This window comes from Balaenoptera ricei, chromosome 16 (assembly GCF_028023285.1).
Source record: "Balaenoptera ricei isolate mBalRic1 chromosome 16, mBalRic1.hap2, whole genome shotgun sequence".
Classification (NCBI taxonomy): Eukaryota; Metazoa; Chordata; class Mammalia; order Artiodactyla; family Balaenopteridae; genus Balaenoptera; species Balaenoptera ricei.
In genome coordinates this window covers 76,539,269-76,558,756 of record NC_082654.1, presented here as the reverse complement: position 1 = coordinate 76,558,756, position 19,488 = coordinate 76,539,269, and positions in this window count along the sequence as shown.

Sequence of the window (19,488 nt, the reverse complement as noted above, 5' to 3'; positions counted from 1 at the left end):
TAAGTCACACAGAAAAAGACACTTATCATAAGATATCACTTATAGAGGGAATGTAAAAACCGCTACCCTTGAACTGAATTACAAAACAGAACAGAGTCACACGTTTAGAAAACACACTATGGCTGCTTAACGGGAAAGGTGAGGTGGGGTGATGCATAAAACAAGGGTTTCAAATTAGCTCAGATACCGTTCCATAAACCCAATATGTAATAGACAAGACCTACTCCTTGCTCAGTGAACTGGCCTCAACACCCCCTATTCACCGCCCAAGAATATAACTGACTAGTAAGAATCTTAAAACCTATTTATTGATATCTCTCTGTAAGTGAGTCAACTGGGTGTAAAGCGGCATAAACACAGCAGTGAAAAGCAGCTAAACCCCATTATAAAAATCAATTACTTTTAAAAACCCGTGAAACAAAGACAGTGAAAGAGAGAGAAATGCTTACAAAATTCGTTCAGTGTCTGTGATGCCACCTGGATTGACCATATCTAGACCCACAGCTGATTGAGACATAAGGGTGGACACTCTTGGGGCTGAGAGGTTTGGTGAGGTTGGGTGAGCTAACGCAGACCCTTTAAAGTAATACGGCGTGGTACCCATCCCATGGGTCCCAAATCTCCAGGTTCAAGGGCATCTTCCTACGTCGAAAACATGCATGAGAAACCCAGAAGATGGTACACCGTGTGATCGGGAAAGGTTTCTAAAACGCACCTCATTTCTCATCTCCTTGTGCTCCGGTTCGCCATTCCAGCCGCTTTACTAGCAATCTCCCTCCTTGGAGAATCAGCACCTTTAACCTCCTGTTCCGTACAGGTTGCAATTTGTCCTGAGGATGAACGGGAAGAGGGGGAGCCAATGAGAGACTAGCTCTAGGTGTTGCGACAGGCACAGGTCACTCTATTTTCCCATCAGGAAGAAGAATTAACCCCAGGCTCAGCCTGCCGCCCGGAGCCAGAATAGTGCCTGAAGCAATCCTGCGCTTTGGCGGCCAGCGCCCAAGAAAGCGAGTTGAAAAATTGAGCTCAAGAGCACTGCAATTCACAAACCTGCAGAGTTAGAAATGATAACTCTCGTCCACAAATATATTGAGGGAAGGCAACGAAGAGGATTTGAAAGCAAGGCAGAATTGCAGGAAACAGATTTCAGGAGGTAGATTCGAATCGCCTTTAAAGCACAGGAAAAGCGGCAAAACCTCGACAATGATGCCCTTGGCCAAAAAGGGCGTATGCGTTTTTTCCTGAATATATTCAGGAAAAAACGCATACGCCCTTTTTGGCCAACCAAGCAACCTGGAAAGGCAAATCAGCGCTACAAAGAAGTCTCGCTTCCCATCGGTCAAAAGGGCCATGCTGAATAAAGTGTCAGAAGCAGAAATGCAGGACAGGCCATGGAGAAATGGGAGCCTTGCTACGCTGATGGGCGGGCTGTAAATTGCCAACAGCCACTGTGGAGAACTGTATGGTGTGTCCTGAAACATCTAAAAAACTCAGCTTAGAGAGCATAGGGCACTTCCACTCATGAGCGTATAAAGTGGGAAAACTAAAAATCAGCAAGACACAGGCACCCCAAAGTTTAGGGCTGCTCTGTTGACAAGAACCTCCACTTGGTTACACCTGAAATATCCCAAGAAACTGAAGAAGAATGGATAAAGAAGTGGTGGTCCTTATGTACAATGGAATATCACTCAGCCATGAAATCAACGTCATAAGGCTAGGAGCAGCATGATGAGTGGATTTAGGTACGACGATTCTAAGTGAAATAAGTCACACAGAAAAAGACACTTATCATAAGATATCACTTATAGAGGGAATGTAAAAACCGCTACCCTTGAACTGAGTTACAAAACAGAACAGAGTCACACGTTGAGAAAACACACTATGGCTGCTTAACGGGAAAGGTGAGGTGGGGTGATGCATAAAACAAGGGTTTCAAATTAGCTCAGATACTGTTCCATAAACCCAATATGTAATAGCCAAGACCTACTCCTTGCTCAGTGAACTGGACTCAACACCCCCTATTCAACGCCCAAGAATATATCTGACTAGTAAGAATCTTAAAACCTATGTATTGATATCTCTCTGTAAGTGAGTCAACTGGGTGTAAAGCGGCATAAACACAGCAGCGAAAAGCAGGTAATCCCCTTTCTAAAAATCAATTACTTTTAAAAACCCGTGAAACAAAGACAGTGAAAGAGAGAGAAATGCTTACAAAATTCGTTCAGTGTCTGTGATGCCACCTGGATTGACCATATCCAGACCCACAGCTGATTGAGACATAAGGGTGGACACTCTTGGGGCTGAGAGGTTTGGTGAGGTTGGGTGAGCTAACGCAGACCCTTTAAAGTAATACGGCGTGGTACCCATCCCATGGGTCCCAAATCTCCAGGTTCAAGGGCATCTTCCTACGTCGAAAACATGCATGAGAAACCCAGAAGATGGTACACCGTGTGATCGGGAAAGGTTTCTAAAACGCACCTCATTTCTCATCTCCTTGTGCTCCGGTTCGCCATTCCAGCCGCTTTACTAGCAATCTCCCTCCTTGGAGAATCAGCACCTTTAACCTCCTGTTCCGTACAGGTTGCAATTTGTCCTGAGGATGAACGGGAAGAGGGGGAGCCAATGAGAGACTAGCTCTAGGTGTTGCGACAGGCACAGGTCACTCTATTTTCCCATCAGGAAGAAGAATTAACCACAGGCTCAGCCTGCCGCCCGGAGCCAGAATAGTGCCTGAAGCAATCCTGCGCTTTTGCGGCCAGCGCCCAAGAAAGCGAGTTGAAAAATTGAGCTCAAGAGCACTGCAATTCACAAACCTGCAGAGTTAGAAATGATAACTTTCGTCCACAAATATATTGAGGGAAGGCAACGAAGAGGATTTGAAAGCAAGGCAGAATTGCAGGAAACAGATTTCAGGAGGTAGATTCGAATCGCCTTTAAAGCACAGGAAAAGCGGCAAAACCTCGACAATGATGCCCTTGGCCAAAAAGGGCGTATGCGTTTTTTCCTGAATATATTCAGGAAAAAACGCATACGCCCTTTTTGGCCAACCAAGCAACCTGGAAAGGCAAATCAGCGCTACAAAGAAGTCTCGCTTCCCATCGGTCAAAAGGGCCATGCTGAAGAAAGTGTCAGAAGCAGAAATGCAGGACAGGCCATGGAGAAATGGGAGCCTTGCTACGCTGATGGGCGGGCTGTAAATTGCCAACAGCCACTGTGGAGAACTGTATGGTGTGTCCTGAAACATCTAAAAAACTCAGCTTAGAGAGCATAGGGCACTTCCACTCATGAGCGTATAAATTGGGAAAACTAAAAATCAGCAAGACACAGGCACCCCAAAGTTTAGGGCTGCTCTGTTGACAAGAACCTCCACTTCGTTACACCTGAAATATCCCAAGAAACTGAAGAAGAATGGATAAAGAAGTGGTGGTCCTTATGTACAATGGAATATCACTCAGCCATGAAATCAACGTCATAAGGCTAGGAGCAGCATGATGAGTGGATTTAGGTACGACGATTCTAAGTGAAATAAGTCACACAGAAAAAGACACTTATCATAAGATATCACTTATAGAGGGAATGTAAAAACCGCTACCCTTGAACTGAGTTACAAAACAGAACAGAGTCACACGTTGAGAAAACACACTATGGCTGCTTAACGGGAAAGGTGAGGTGGGGTGATGCATAAAACAAGGGTTTCAAATTAGCTCAGATACTGTTCCATAAACCCAATATGTAATAGCCAAGACCTACTCCTTGCTCAGTGAACTGGACTCAACACCCCCTATTCAACGCCCAAGAATATATCTGACTAGTAAGAATCTTAAAACCTATGTATTGATATCTCTCTGTAAGTGAGTCAACTGGGTGTAAAGCGGCATAAACACAGCAGCGAAAAGCAGGTAATCCCCTTTCTAAAAATCAATTACTTTTAAAAACCCGTGAAACAAAGACAGTGAAAGAGAGAGAAATGCTTACAAAATTCGTTCAGTGTCTGTGATGCCACCTGGATTGACCATATCTAGACCCACAGCTGATTGAGACATAAGGGTGGACACTCTTGGGGCTGAGAGGTTTGGTGAGGTTGGGTGAGCTAACGCAGACCCTTTAAAGTAATACGGCGTGGTACCCATCCCATGGGTCCCAAATCTCCAGGTTCAAGGGCATCTTCCTACGTCGAAAACATGCATGAGAAACCCAGAAGATGGTACACCGTGTGATCGGGAAAGTTTCTAAAACGCACCTCATTTCTCATCTCCTTGTGCTCCGGTTCGCCATTCCAGCCGCTTTACTAGCAATCTCCCTCCTTGGAGAATCAGCACCTTTAACCTCCTGTTCCGTACAGGTTGCAATTTGTCCTGAGGATGAACGGGAAGAGGGGGAGCCAATGAGAGACTAGCTCTAGGTGTTGCGACAGGCACAGGTCACTCTATTTTCCCATCAGGAAGAAGAATTAACCACAGGCTCAGCCTGCCGCCCGGAGCCAGAATAGTGCCTGAAGCAATCCTGCGCTTTTGCGGCCAGCGCCCAAGAAAGCGAGTTGAAAAATTGAGCTCAAGAGCACTGCAATTCACAAACCTGCAGAGTTAGAAATGATAACTTTCGTCCACAAATATATTGAGGGAAGGCAACGAAGAGGATTTGAAAGCAAGGCAGAATTGCAGGAAACAGATTTCAGGAGGTAGATTCGAATCGCCTTTAAAGCACAGGAAAAGCGGCAAAACCTCGACAATGATGCCCTTGGCCAAAAAGGGCGTATGCGTTTTTTCCTGAATATATTCAGGAAAAAACGCATACGCCCTTTTTGGCCAACCAAGCAACCTGGAAAGGCAAATCAGCGCTACAAAGAAGTCTCGCTTCCCATCGGTCAAAAGGGCCATGCTGAATAAAGTGTCAGAAGCAGAAATGCAGGACAGGCCATGGAGAAATGGGAGCCTTGCTACGCTGATGGGCGGGCTGTAAATTGCCAACAGCCACTGTGGAGAACTGTATGGTGTGTCCTGAAACATCTAAAAAACTCAGCTTAGAGAGCATAGGGCACTTCCACTCATGAGTGTATAAATTGGGAAAACTAAAAATCAGCAAGACACAGGCACCCCAAAGTTTAGGGCTGCTCTGTTGACAAGAACCTCCACTTGGTTACACCTGAAATATCCCAAGAAACTGAAGAAGAATGGATAAAGAAGTGGTGGTCCTTATGTACAATGGAATATCACTCAGCCATGAAATCAACGTCATAAGGCTAGGAGCAGCATGATGAGTGGATTTAGGTACGACGATTCTAAGTGAAATAAGTCACACAGAAAAAGACACTTATCATAAGATATCACTTATAGAGGGAATGTAAAAACCGCTACCCTTGAACTGAGTTACAAAACAGAACAGAGTCACACGTTGAGAAAACACACTATGGCTGCTTAACGGGAAAGGTGAGGTGGGGTGATGCATAAAACAAGGGTTTCAAATTAGCTCAGATACTGTTCCATAAACCCAATATGTAATAGCCAAGACCTACTCCTTGCTCAGTGAACTGGACTCAACACCCCCTATTCAACGCCCAAGAATATATCTGACTAGTAAGAATCTTAAAACCTATGTATTGATATCTCTCTGTAAGTGAGTCAACTGGGTGTAAAGCGGCATAAACACAGCAGCGAAAAGCAGGTAATCCCCTTTCTAAAAATCAATTACTTTTAAAAACCCGTGAAACAAAGACAGTGAAAGAGAGAGAAATGCTTACAAAATTCGTTCAGTGTCTGTGATGCCACCTGGATTGACCATATCTAGACCCACAGCTGATTGAGACATAAGGGTGGACACTCTTGGGGCTGAGAGGTTTGGTGAGGTTGGGTGAGCTAACGCAGACCCTTTAAAGTAATACGGCGTGGTACCCATCCCATGGGTCCCAAATCTCCAGGTTCAAGGGCATCTTCCTACGTCGAAAACATGCATGAGAAACCCAGAAGATGGTACACCGTGTGATCGGGAAAGGTTTCTAAAACGCACCTCATTTCTCATCTCCTTGTGCTCCGGTTCGCCATTCCAGCCGCTTTACTAGCAATCTCCCTCCTTGGAGAATCAGCACCTTTAACCTCCTGTTCCGTACAGGTTGCAATTTGTCCTGAGGATGAACGGGAAGAGGGGGAGCCAATGAGAGACTAGCTCTAGGTGTTGGGACAGGCACAGGTCACTCTATTTTCCCATCAGGAGGAAGAATTAACCACAGGCTCAGCCTGCCTCCCGGAGCCAGAATAGAGCCTGAAGCAATCCAGCGCTTTTATGGCCAGCTCCCAAGATAGCGAGTTGAAAAATGGAGCTCAAGGGCACTGCAATTCACAAACCTGCAGAGTTAGAAATGATAACTCTCGTCCACAAATATATTGAGGGAAGGCAACGAAGAGGATTTGAAAGCAAGGCAGAATTGCAGGAAACAGATTTCAGGAGGTAGATTCGAATCGCCTTTAAAGCACAGGAGAAGCGGCAAAACTCGACAATGATGCCCTTGGCCAAAAAGGGCGTATGCGTTTTTTCCTGAATATATTCAGGAAAAAACGCATACGCCCTTTTTGGCCAACCAAGCAACCTGGAAAGGCAAATCAGCGCTACAAAGAAGTCTCGCTTCCCATCGGTCAAAAGGGCCATGCTGAATAAAGTGTCAGAAGCAGAAATGCAGGACAGGCCATGGAGAAATGGGAGCCTTGCTACGCTGATGGGCGGGCTGTAAATTGCCAACAGCCACTGTGGAGAACTGTATGGTGTGTCCTGAAACATCTAAAAAACTCAGCTTAGAGAGCATAGGGCACTTCCACTCATGAGCGTATAAAGTGGGAAAACTAAAAATCAGCAAGACACAGGCACCCCAAAGTTTAGGGCTGCTCTGTTGACAAGAACCTCCACTTGGTTACACCTGAAATATCCCAAGAAACTGAAGAAGAATGGATAAAGAAGTGGTGGTCCTTATGTACAATGGAATATCACTCAGCCATGAAATCAACGTCATAAGGCTAGGAGCAGCATGATGAGTGGATTTAGGTACGACGATTCTAAGTGAAATAAGTCACACAGAAAAAGACACTTATCATAAGATATCACTTATAGAGGGAATGTAAAAACCGCTACCCTTGAACTGAGTTACAAAACAGAACAGAGTCACACGTTGAGAAAACACACTATGGCTGCTTAACGGGAAAGGTGAGGTGGGGTGATGCATAAAACAAGGGTTTCAAATTAGCTCAGATACTGTTCCATAAACCCAATATGTAATAGCCAAGACCTACTCCTTGCTCAGTGAACTGGACTCAACACCCCCTATTCAACGCCCAAGAATATATCTGACTAGTAAGAATCTTAAAACCTATGTATTGATATCTCTCTGTAAGTGAGTCAACTGGGTGTAAAGCGGCATAAACACAGCAGCGAAAAGCAGGTAATCCCCTTTCTAAAAATCAATTACTTTTAAAAACCCGTGAAACAAAGACAGTGAAAGAGAGAGAAATGCTTACAAAATTCGTTCAGTGTCTGTGATGCCACCTGGATTGACCATATCCAGACCCACAGCTGATTGAGACATAAGGGTGGACACTCTTGGGGCTGAGAGGTTTGGTGAGGTTGGGTGAGCTAACGCAGACCCTTTAAAGTAATACGGCGTGGTACCCATCCCATGGGTCCCAAATCTCCAGGTTCAAGGGCATCTTCCTACGTCGAAAACATGCATGAGAAACCCAGAAGATGGTACACCGTGTGATCGGGAAAGGTTTCTAAAACGCACCTCATTTCTCATCTCCTTGTGCTCCGGTTCGCCATTCCAGCCGCTTTACTAGCAATCTCCCTCCTTGGAGAATCAGCACCTTTAACCTCCTGTTCCGTACAGGTTGCAATTTGTCCTGAGGATGAACGGGAAGAGGGGGAGCCAATGAGAGACTAGCTCTAGGTGTTGCGACAGGCACAGGTCACTCTATTTTCCCATCAGGAAGAAGAATTAACCACAGGCTCAGCCTGCCGCCCGGAGCCAGAATAGTGCCTGAAGCAATCCTGCGCTTTTGCGGCCAGCGCCCAAGAAAGTGAGTTGAAAAATTGAGCTCAAGAGCACTGCAATTCACAAACCTGCAGAGTTAGAAATGATAACTCTCGTCCACAAATATATTGAGGGAAGGCAACGAAGAGGATTTGAAAGCAAGGCAGAATTGCAGGAAACAGATTTCAGGAGGTAGATTCGAATCGCCTTTAAAGCACAGGAAAAGCGGCAAAACCTCGACAATGATGCCCTTGGCCAAAAAGGGCGTATGCGTTTTTTCCTGAATATATTCAGGAAAAAACGCATACGCCCTTTTTGGCCAACCAAGCAACCTGGAAAGGCAAATCAGCGCTACAAAGAAGTCTCGCTTCCCATCGGTCAAAAGGGCCATGCTGAATAAAGTGTCAGAAGCAGAAATGCAGGACAGGCCATGGAGAAATGGGAGCCTTGCTACGCTGATGGGCGGGCTGTAAATTGCCAACAGCCACTGTGGAGAACTGTATGGTGTGTCCTGAAACATCTAAAAAACTCAGCTTAGAGAGCATAGGGCACTTCCACTCATGAGCGTATAAATTGGGAAAACTAAAAATCAGCAAGACACAGGCACCCCAAAGTTTAGGGCTGCTCTGTTGACAAGAACCTCCACTTGGTTACACCTGAAATATCCCAAGAAACTGAAGAAGAATGGATAAAGAAGTGGTGGTCCTTATGTACAATGGAATATCACTCAGCCATGAAATCAACGTCATAAGGCTAGGAGCAGCATGATGAGTGGATTTAGGTACGACGATTCTAAGTGAAATAAGTCACACAGAAAAAGACACTTATCATAAGATATCACTTATAGAGGGAATGTAAAAACCGCTACCCTTGAACTGAGTTACAAAACAGAACAGAGTCACACGTTGAGAAAACACACTATGGCTGCTTAACGGGAAAGGTGAGGTGGGGTGATGCATAAAACAAGGGTTTCAAATTAGCTCAGATACTGTTCCATAAACCCAATATGTAATAGCCAAGACCTACTCCTTGCTCAGTGAACTGGACTCAACACCCCCTATTCAACGCCCAAGAATATATCTGACTAGTAAGAATCTTAAAACCTATGTATTGATATCTCTCTGTAAGTGAGTCAACTGGGTGTAAAGCGGCATAAACACAGCAGCGAAAAGCAGGTAATCCCCTTTCTAAAAATCAATTACTTTTAAAAACCCGTGAAACAAAGACAGTGAAAGAGAGAGAAATGCTTACAAAATTCGTTCAGTGTCTGTGATGCCACCTGGATTGACCATATCTAGACCCACAGCTGATTGAGACATAAGGGTGGACACTCTTGGGGCTGAGAGGTTTGGTGAGGTTGGGTGAGCTAACGCAGACCCTTTAAAGTAATACGGCGTGGTACCCATCCCATGGGTCCCAAATCTCCAGGTTCAAGGGCATCTTCCTACGTCGAAAACATGCATGAGAAACCCAGAAGATGGTACACCGTGTGATCGGGAAAGGTTTCTAAAACGCACCTCATTTCTCATCTCCTTGTGCTCCGGTTCGCCATTCCAGCCGCTTTACTAGCAATCTCCCTCCTTGGAGAATCAGCACCTTTAACCTCCTGTTCCGTACAGGTTGCAATTTGTCCTGAGGATGAACGGGAAGAGGGGGAGCCAATGAGAGACTAGCTCTAGGTGTTGCGACAGGCACAGGTCACTCTATTTTCCCATCAGGAAGAAGAATTAACCACAGGCTCAGCCTGCCGCCCGGAGCCAGAATAGTGCCTGAAGCAATCCTGCGCTTTTGCGGCCAGCGCCCAAGAAAGCGAGTTGAAAAATTGAGCTCAAGAGCACTGCAATTCACAAACCTGCAGAGTTAGAAATGATAACTTTCGTCCACAAATATATTGAGGGAAGGCAACGAAGAGGATTTGAAAGCAAGGCAGAATTGCAGGAAACAGATTTCAGGAGGTAGATTCGAATCGCCTTTAAAGCACAGGAAAAGCGGCAAAACCTCGACAATGATGCCCTTGGCCAAAAAGGGCGTATGCGTTTTTTCCTGAATATATTCAGGAAAAAACGCATACGCCCTTTTTGGCCAACCAAGCAACCTGGAAAGGCAAATCAGCGCTACAAAGAAGTCTCGCTTCCCATCGGTCAAAAGGGCCATGCTGAAGAAAGTGTCAGAAGCAGAAATGCAGGACAGGCCATGGAGAAATGGGAGCCTTGCTACGCTGATGGGCGGGCTGTAAATTGCCAACAGCCACTGTGGAGAACTGTATGGTGTGTCCTGAAACATCTAAAAAACTCAGCTTAGAGAGCATAGGGCACTTCCACTCATGAGCGTATAAATTGGGAAAACTAAAAATCAGCAAGACACAGGCACCCCAAAGTTTAGGGCTGCTCTGTTGACAAGAACCTCCACTTGGTTACACCTGAAATATCCCAAGAAACTGAAGAAGAATGGATAAAGAAGTGGTGGTCCTTATGTACAATGGAATATCACTCAGCCATGAAATCAACGTCATAAGGCTAGGAGCAGCATGATGAGTGGATTTAGGTACGACGATTCTAAGTGAAATAAGTCACACAGAAAAAGACACTTATCATAAGATATCACTTATAGAGGGAATGTAAAAACCGCTACCCTTGAACTGAGTTACAAAACAGAACAGAGTCACACGTTGAGAAAACACACTATGGCTGCTTAACGGGAAAGGTGAGGTGGGGTGATGCATAAAACAAGGGTTTCAAATTAGCTCAGATACTGTTCCATAAACCCAATATGTAATAGCCAAGACCTACTCCTTGCTCAGTGAACTGGACTCAACACCCCCTATTCAACGCCCAAGAATATATCTGACTAGTAAGAATCTTAAAACCTATGTATTGATATCTCTCTGTAAGTGAGTCAACTGGGTGTAAAGCGGCATAAACACAGCAGCGAAAAGCAGGTAATCCCCTTTCTAAAAATCAATTACTTTTAAAAACCCGTGAAACAAAGACAGTGAAAGAGAGAGAAATGCTTACAAAATTCGTTCAGTGTCTGTGATGCCACCTGGATTGACCATATCTAGACCCACAGCTGATTGAGACATAAGGGTGGACACTCTTGGGGCTGAGAGGTTTGGTGAGGTTGGGTGAGCTAACGCAGACCCTTTAAAGTAATACGGCGTGGTACCCATCCCATGGGTCCCAAATCTCCAGGTTCAAGGGCATCTTCCTACGTCGAAAACATGCATGAGAAACCCAGAAGATGGTACACCGTGTGATCGGGAAAGGTTTCTAAAACGCACCTCATTTCTCATCTCCTTGTGCTCCGGTTCGCCATTCCAGCCGCTTTACTAGCAATCTCCCTCCTTGGAGAATCAGCACCTTTAACCTCCTGTTCCGTACAGGTTGCAATTTGTCCTGAGGATGAACGGGAAGAGGGGGAGCCAATGAGAGACTAGCTCTAGGTGTTGCGACAGGCACAGGTCACTCTATTTTCCCATCAGGAAGAAGAATTAACCACAGGCTCAGCCTGCCGCCCGGAGCCAGAATAGTGCCTGAAGCAATCCTGCGCTTTTGCGGCCAGCGCCCAAGAAAGCGAGTTGAAAAATTGAGCTCAAGAGCACTGCAATTCACAAACCTGCAGAGTTAGAAATGATAACTTTCGTCCACAAATATATTGAGGGAAGGCAACGAAGAGGATTTGAAAGCAAGGCAGAATTGCAGGAAACAGATTTCAGGAGGTAGATTCGAATCGCCTTTAAAGCACAGGAAAAGCGGCAAAACCTCGACAATGATGCCCTTGGCCAAAAAGGGCGTATGCGTTTTTTCCTGAATATATTCAGGAAAAAACGCATACGCCCTTTTTGGCCAACCAAGCAACCTGGAAAGGCAAATCAGCGCTACAAAGAAGTCTCGCTTCCCATCGGTCAAAAGGGCCATGCTGAAGAAAGTGTCAGAAGCAGAAATGCAGGACAGGCCATGGAGAAATGGGAGCCTTGCTACGCTGATGGGCGGGCTGTAAATTGCCAACAGCCACTGTGGAGAACTGTATGGTGTGTCCTGAAACATCTAAAAAACTCAGCTTAGAGAGCATAGGGCACTTCCACTCATGAGCGTATAAATTGGGAAAACTAAAAATCAGCAAGACACAGGCACCCCAAAGTTTAGGGCTGCTCTGTTGACAAGAACCTCCACTTGGTTACACCTGAAATATCCCAAGAAACTGAAGAAGAATGGATAAAGAAGTGGTGGTCCTTATGTACAATGGAATATCACTCAGCCATGAAATCAACGTCATAAGGCTAGGAGCAGCATGATGAGTGGATTTAGGTACGACGATTCTAAGTGAAATAAGTCACACAGAAAAAGACACTTATCATAAGATATCACTTATAGAGGGAATGTAAAAACCGCTACCCTTGAACTGAGTTACAAAACAGAACAGAGTCACACGTTGAGAAAACACACTATGGCTGCTTAACGGGAAAGGTGAGGTGGGGTGATGCATAAAACAAGGGTTTCAAATTAGCTCAGATACTGTTCCATAAACCCAATATGTAATAGCCAAGACCTACTCCTTGCTCAGTGAACTGGACTCAACACCCCCTATTCAACGCCCAAGAATATATCTGACTAGTAAGAATCTTAAAACCTATGTATTGATATCTCTCTGTAAGTGAGTCAACTGGGTGTAAAGCGGCATAAACACAGCAGCGAAAAGCAGGTAATCCCCTTTCTAAAAATCAATTACTTTTAAAAACCCGTGAAACAAAGACAGTGAAAGAGAGAGAAATGCTTACAAAATTCGTTCAGTGTCTGTGATGCCACCTGGATTGACCATATCTAGACCCACAGCTGATTGAGACATAAGGGTGGACACTCTTGGGGCTGAGAGGTTTGGTGAGGTTGGGTGAGCTAACGCAGACCCTTTAAAGTAATACGGCGTGGTACCCATCCCATGGGTCCCAAATCTCCAGGTTCAAGGGCATCTTCCTACGTCGAAAACATGCATGAGAAACCCAGAAGATGGTACACCGTGTGATCGGGAAAGTTTCTAAAACGCACCTCATTTCTCATCTCCTTGTGCTCCGGTTCGCCATTCCAGCCGCTTTACTAGCAATCTCCCTCCTTGGAGAATCAGCACCTTTAACCTCCTGTTCCGTACAGGTTGCAATTTGTCCTGAGGATGAACGGGAAGAGGGGGAGCCAATGAGAGACTAGCTCTAGGTGTTGCGACAGGCACAGGTCACTCTATTTTCCCATCAGGAAGAAGAATTAACCCCAGGCTCAGCCTGCCGCCCGGAGCCAGAATAGTGCCTGAAGCAATCCTGCGCTTTTGCGGCCAGCGCCCAAGAAAGCGAGTTGAAAAATGGAGCTCAAGGGCACTGCAATTCACAAACCTGCAGAGTTAGAAATGATAACTCTCGTCCACAAATATATTGAGGGAAGGCAACGAAGAGGATTTGAAAGCAAGGCAGAATTGCAGGAAACAGATTTCAGGAGGTAGATTCGAATCGCCTTTAAAGCACAGGAGAAGCGGCAAAACTCGACAATGATGCCCTTGGCCAAAAAGGGCGTATGCGTTTTTTCCTGAATATATTCAGGAAAAAACGCATACGCCCTTTTTGGCCAACCAAGCAACCTGGAAAGGCAAATCAGTGCTACAAAGAAGCCTCGCTTCCCATCGGTCAAAAGGGCCATGCTGAATAAAGTGTCAAAACCAGAAATGCAGGACAGGCCATGGAGAAATGGGAGACTTGCTACGCTGATGGGCGGGATGTAAATTGCCAACAGCCACACTGGAGAAGTGTACGGTGTGTCCTGAAACATCTAAAAAACTCAGCTTAGAGAGCATAGGGCACTTCCACTCATGGGCGTATAAATTGAGAAAACTAAAAATCAGCAAGACACAGGCACCCCAAAACTTAGGGCTGCTCTGTTGACAAGAACCTCCACTTCGTTACACCTTAAATATCCCAGGAAAGAGAAGAATGGATAAAGAAGTTGTGGTTCTTATGTACAATGGAATATCACTCAGCCATGAAATCAACGTCATAAGGCTAGGAGCAGCATGATGAGTGGATTTAGCTACGACGATTCTAAGTGAAATAAGTCACACAGAAAAAGATACTTATCATAAGATATCACTTATAGAGGGAATGTAAAAACCGCTCCCCTTGAACTGAATTACAAAACAGAACAGAGTCACACGTTTAGAAAACACACTATGGCTGCTAAACGGGAAAGGTGAGGTGGGGTGATGCATAAAACAAGGGTTTCAAATTAGCTCAGATACCGTACCATAAACCCAATATGTAATAGACAAGCCCTACTCCTTGCTCAGTGAACTAGACTCAACACCCCCTATTCACCGCCCAAGAATATATCTGACTAGTAAGAATCTTAAAACCTATGTATTGATATCTCTCTGTAAGTGAGTCTAGTGGGTGTAAAGCGGCATAAACACAGCAGTGAAAAGCAGCTAAACCCCATTATAAAAATCAATTACTTTTAAAAATCCGTGAAACAAAGACAGTGAAAGAGAGAGAAATGCTTACAAAATTCGTTCAGGGGCTGTGATGCCACCTGGATTGACCATATCTAGACCCACAGCTGATTGAGACATAAGGGTGGACACTCTTGGGGCTAAGAGGTTTGGGGAGGTTGGGTGAGCTAACGCAGACCCTTTAAAGTAATACGGCGTGGTACCCATCCCATGGGTCCCAAATCTCCAGGTTCAAGGGCATCTTCCTACATCGAAAACATTCATATGAAACCCAGAAGATGGTACACCGTGTGATCGGGAAAGGTTTCTAAAACGCACCTCATTTCTCATCTCCTTGTGCTCCGGTTCGCCACTCCAGCCGCTTTACTAGCAATCTCCCTCTTTGGAGAATCAGCACCTTTAACCTCCTGTTCCGTACAGGTTGCAATTTGTCCTGAGGATGAACGGGAAGAGGGGGAGCCAGTGAGAGACTAGCTCTAGGTGTTGGAACAGGCACAGGTCACTCTATTTTCCCATCAGGAAGAAGAATTAACCACAGGCTCAGCCTGCCTCCCGGAGCCAGAATAGAGCCTGAAGCAATCCAGCGCTTTTATGGCCAGCTCCCAAGATAGCGAGTTGAAAAATGGAGCTCAAGGGCACTGCAATTCACAAACCTGCAGAGTTAGAAATGATAACTCTCGTCCACAAATATATTGAGGGAAGGCAACGAAGAGGATTTGAAAGCAAGGCAGAATTGCAGGAAACAGATTTCAGGAGGTAGATTCGAATCGCCTTTAAAGCATAGGAGAAGCGGCAAAACCTCGACAATGATGCCCTTGGCCAAAAAGGGCGTATGCGTTTTTTCCTGAATATATTCAGGAAAAAACGCATACGCCCTTTTTGGCCAACCAAGCAACCTGGAAAGGGAAATCAGCGCTACAAAGAAGTCTCGCTTCCCATCGGTCACAAGGGCCATGCTGAATAAAGTGTCAAAACCAGAAATGCAGGACAGGCCATGGAGAAATGGGAGACTTGCTACGCTGATGGGCAGGATGTAAATTGCCAACAGCCACTCTGGAGAAGTGTACGGTGTGTCCTGAAACATCTAAAAAACTCAGCTTAGAGAGCATAGGGCACTTCCACTCATGAGCGTATAAATTGGGAAAACTAAAAATCAGCAAGACACAGGCACCCCAAAGTTTAGGGCTGCTCTGTTGACAAGAACCTCCACTTCGTTACACCTTAAATATCCCAGGAAAGAGAAGAATGGATAAAGAAGTTGTGGTCCTTATGTACAATGGAATATCACTCAGCCATGAAATCAACATCATAAGGCTAGTAGCAGCATGATGAGTGGAGTTCGGTACGACGATTCTAAGTGAAATAAGTCACACAGAAAAAGACACTTATCATAAGATATCACTTATAGAGGGAATGTAAAAACCGCTACCCTTGAACTGAATTACAAAACAGAACAGAGTCACACGTTTAGAAAACACACTATGGCTGCTTAACGGGAAAGGTGAGGTGGGGTGATGCATAAAACAAGGGTTTCAAATTAGCTCAGATACCGTTCCATAAACCCAATATGTAATAGACAAGACCTACTCCTTGCTCAGTGAACTGGCCTCAACACCCCCTATTCACCGCCCAAGAATATAACTGACTAGTAAGAATCTTAAAACCTATTTATTGATATCTCTCTGTAAGTGAGTCAAGTGGGTGTAAAGCGGCATAAACACAGCAGTGAAAAGCAGCTAAACCCCATTATAAAAATCAATTACTTTTAAAAACCCGTGAAACAAAGACAGTGAAAGAGAGAGAAATTCTTACAAAATTCATTCAGGGGCTGTGATGCCACCTGGATTGACCATATCTAGACCCACAGCTGATTGAGACATAAGGGTGGACACTCGTGGGGCTAAGAGGTTTGGGGAGGTTGGGTGAGCTAACGCAGACCCTTTAAAGTAATACGGCGTGGTACCCATCCCATGGGTCCCAAATCTCCAGGTTCAAGGGCATTTTCCTACATCGAAAACATGCATAAGAAACCCAGAAGATGGTACACCGTGTGATGGGGAAAGGTTTCTAAAACACACCTCATTTCTCATCTCCTTGTGCTCCGGTTCGCCATTCCAGCCGCTTTACTAGAAATCTCCCTCCTTGGAGAATCAGCACCTTTAACCTCCTGTTCCGTACAGGTTGCAATTTGTCCTGAGGATGAACGGGAAGAGGGGGAGCCAATGAGATACTAGCTCTAGGTGTTGGGACAGGCACAGGTCATTCTATTTTCCCATCAGGAAGAAGAATTAACCACAGGCTCAGCCTGCCTCCCGGAGCCAGAATAGAGCCTGAAGCAATCCAGCGCTTTTATGGCCAGCTCCCAAGATAGCGAGTTGAAAAATGGAGCTCAAGGGCACTGCAATTCACAAACCTGCAGAGTTAGAAATGATAACTCTCGTCCACAAATATATTGAGGGAAGGCAACGAAGAGGATTTGAAAGCAAGGCAGAATTGCAGGAAACAGATTTCAGGAGGTAGATTCGAATCGCCTTTAAAGCACAGGAGAAGCGGCAAAACTCGACAATGATGCCCTTGGCCAAAAAGGGCGTATGCGTTTTTTCCTGAATATATTCAGGAAAAAACGCATACGCCCTTTTTGGCCAACCAAGCAACCTGGAAAGGCAAATCAGTGCTACAAAGAAGCCTCGCTTCCCATCGGTCAAAAGGGCCATGCTGAATAAAGTGTCAAAACCAGAAATGCAGGACAGGCCATGGAGAAATGGGAGACTTGCTACACTGATGGGCGGGATGTAAATTGCCAACAGCCACTCTGGAGAAGTGTACGGTGTGTCCTGAAACATCTAAAAAACTCAGCTTAGAGAGCATAGGGCACTTCCACTCATGGGCGTATAAATTGAGAAAACTAAAAATCAGCAAGACACAGGCACCCCAAAACTTAGGGCTGCTCTGTTGACAAGAACCTCCACTTCGTTACACCTTAAATATCCCAGGAAAGAGAAGAATGGATAAAGAAGTTGTGGTCCTTATGTACAATGGAATATCACTCAGCCATGAAATCAACGTCATAAGGCTAGGAGCAGCATGATGAGTGGATTTAGCTACGACGATTCTAAGTGAAATAAGTCACACAGAAAAAGATACTTATCATAAGATATCACTTATAGAGGGAATGTAAAAACCGCTCCCCTTGAACTGAATTACAAAACAGAACAGAGTCACACGTTTAGAAAACACACTATGGCTGCTTAACGGGAAAGGTGAGGTGGGGTGATGCATAAAACAAGGGTTTCAAATTAGCTCAGATACCGTACCATAAACCCAATATGTAATAGACAAGACCTACTCCTTGCTCAGTGAACTAGACTCAACACCCCCTATTCACCGCCCAAGAATATATCTGACTAGTAAGAATCTTAAAACCTATGTATTGATATCTCTCTGTAAGTGAATCTAGTGGGTGTAAAGCGGCATAAACACAGCAGTGAAAAGCAGCTAAACCCCATTATAAAAATCAATTACTTTTAAAAATCCGTGAAACAAAGACAGTGAAAGAGAGAGAAATGCTTACAAAATTCGTTCAGGGGCTGTGATGCCACCTGGATTGACCATATCTAGACCCACAGCTGATTGAGACATAAGGGTGGACACTCTTGGGGCTAAGAGGTTTGGGGAGGTTGGGTGAGCTAACGCAGACCCTTTAAAGTAATACGGCGTGGTACCCATCCCATGGGTCCCAAATCTCCAGGTTCAAGGGCATCTTCCTACATCGAAAACATTCATATGAAACCCAGAAGATGGTACACCGGGTGATCGGGAAAGGTTTCTAAAACGCACCTCATTTCTCATCTCCTTGTGCTCCGGTTCGCCACTCCAGCCGCTTTACTAGCAATCTCCCTCTTTGGAGAATCAGCACCTTTAACCTCCTGTTCCGTACAGGTTGCAATTTGTCCTGAGGATGAACGGGAAGAGGGGGAGCCAGTGAGAGACTAGCTCTAGGTGTTGGAACAGGCACAGGTCACTCTATTTTCCCATCAGGAAGAAGAATTAACCACAGGCTCAGCCTGCCTCCCGGAGCCAGAATAGAGCCTGAAGCAATCCAGCGCTTTTATGGCCAGCTCCCAAGATAGCGAGTTGAAAAATGGAGCTCAAGGGCACTGCAATTCACAAACCTGCAGAGTTAGAAATGATAACTCTCGTCCACAAATATATTGAGGGAAGGCAACGAAGAGGATTTGAAAGCAAGGCAGAATTGCAGGAAACAGATTTCAGGAGGTAGATTCGAATCGCCTGTAAAGCACAGGAGAAGCGGCAAAACCTCGACAATGATGCCCTTGGCCAAAAAGGGCGTATGCGTTTTTTCCTGAATATATTCAGGAAAAAACGCATACGCCCTTTTTGGCCAACCAAGCAACCTGGAAAGGGAAATCAGCGCTACAAAGAAGTCTCGCTTCCCATCGGTCACAAGGGCCATGCTGAATAAAGTGTCAAAACCAGAAATGCAGGACAGGCCATGGAGAAATGGGAGACTTGCTACGCTGATGGGCAGGATGTAAATTGCCAACAGCCACTCTGGAGAAGTGTACGGTGTGTCCTGAAACATCTAAAAAACTCAGCTTAGAGAGCATAGGGCACTTCCACTCATGGGCGTATAAATTGGGAAAACTAAAAATCAGCAAGACACAGGCACCCCAAAGTTTAGGGCTGCTCTGTTGACAAGAACCTCCACTTCGTTACACCTTAAATATCCCAGGAAAGAGAAGAATGGATAAAGAAGTTGTGGTCCTTATGTACAATGGAATATCACTCAGCCATGAAATCAACATCATAAGGCTAGTAGCAGCATGATGAGTGGAGTTCGGTACGACGATACTAAGTGAAATAAGTCACACAGAAAAAGACACTTATCATAAGATATCACTTATAGAGGGAATGTAAAAACCGCTACCCTTGAACTGAATTACAAAACAGAACAGAGTCACACGTTTAGAAAA